Source organism: Morus notabilis, unplaced genomic scaffold (assembly GCF_000414095.1).
Source record: "Morus notabilis unplaced genomic scaffold, ASM41409v2 Scaffold570, whole genome shotgun sequence".
Classification (NCBI taxonomy): domain Eukaryota; kingdom Viridiplantae; phylum Streptophyta; class Magnoliopsida; order Rosales; family Moraceae; genus Morus; species Morus notabilis.
Genome location: NW_010358717.1, coordinates 62,039 through 63,522, shown reverse-complemented (window position 1 = coordinate 63,522; position 1,484 = coordinate 62,039).

The window sequence follows — 1,484 nt, the reverse complement described above, 5'->3', positions numbered from 1 at the left end:
GCTGTCGGGGGGCTTACCATTTTCGGGCTACCCGAGCCCGTGCCCGAAGAAAATCATTTTCGGGCGGCGAGACGGGCCTGCCCGCCGTGCTCGAAAATTTTCGGGCATCGGGCATGCCCGCCGCCCGAAAGTCGAACACTGATCATCTCTAATGTAAATATTAATGTTAATTATATATTAATTAACATAAAAAAGTACAATATGATATTTTATTTTTATTTTTATTTTAATGTATAATATATAAAATGTTAAATCTATTTTTTCTTATTGTCATTAACTTTTGAAGGTTGTAAAAGTAATATTTTATTTTTAAAATAATTAAAAATATATAATAGTTACAATGATTACACGAAAAGATAAATATTTCAACCAACTCATATACTATATTTGATAGGAAATTTACCACATAGTTTAAGAGATCTCTAATGTAATGCTATAATTAATTTGTCAATTGTAAATTTAGTATTTGAGTGCAAAAAAGACTTTTCAATGTAATGCTATTTATTGTTCTAAATTTCTCATGTATTATACGTTGTGGTAAATTTCTGACCAAGTATAGCATGTGAGAAATTTGATATTTGATTACTATTAGTTGAAATGTTTATTTTTTCATATAATAATTGCAACTGTTACATTTTTAATTATTTTAAAAATAAAAGATTACTTTTACAACTTTCAAAACTTAATGATTATAAGAAAAAGTGAATTTTCAAATAGCATTATACGTTATAACAAAAATAAAAATAACACACTATATCATACTTTTTTATGTCAATTAATATACAATTAGCATTAGCATTTACACTGAAAATGATCTGACATATAAGAAATTTAACATAATAAACAGTATTGTATTTAAAAGTATTTTTTACAGTCAAATATTAAATTTACATTTAATATTTTAATTATAACATTACATTTAAAGATGTTTTGACAACAAGATGGTAAAGTTGTAATAAAATGATAAAATAAGTGTGTATAATTATACTTTGGGATTGCTGTTTTGTATTTTTAAATTATGGTGACTTGAGTAATGATCTTGAGTTGAGATTGAGTTATAACTTAACTTGAAGTTGTAACTTGAGTTTGTGGTTGAATGTGCATATTTGAGTTATGATTTGAATTGAGAATCTTTTTGAGTTTGTGTTTGAATGAATCAAAACTTAAATTTATATTTATATAGTATTTTAATAAAAATTCAATGGTGATGAAAAATTTTGATAGGGTATGAGTGGAGTTTTATTCGTCTTTTAGTTGTGAATGCATAGAAAAAAATCATCTCAATCAGAATTAAAATGAAAAAGTTATGACATTTTTAAGAATAGAAAAAGTATTGTTCATTAACTTGAGTTCGGGTTTATGAACTCGAGTTGAAGGAAAAACTTAAACTCGAGTCTAAACTCGAATTTAAACTCGAGTTCAAACTCAAATTTTACAAAAGAACATAAATTTAAATAAAGTTGTAACTCAAATTTAAATTTTTT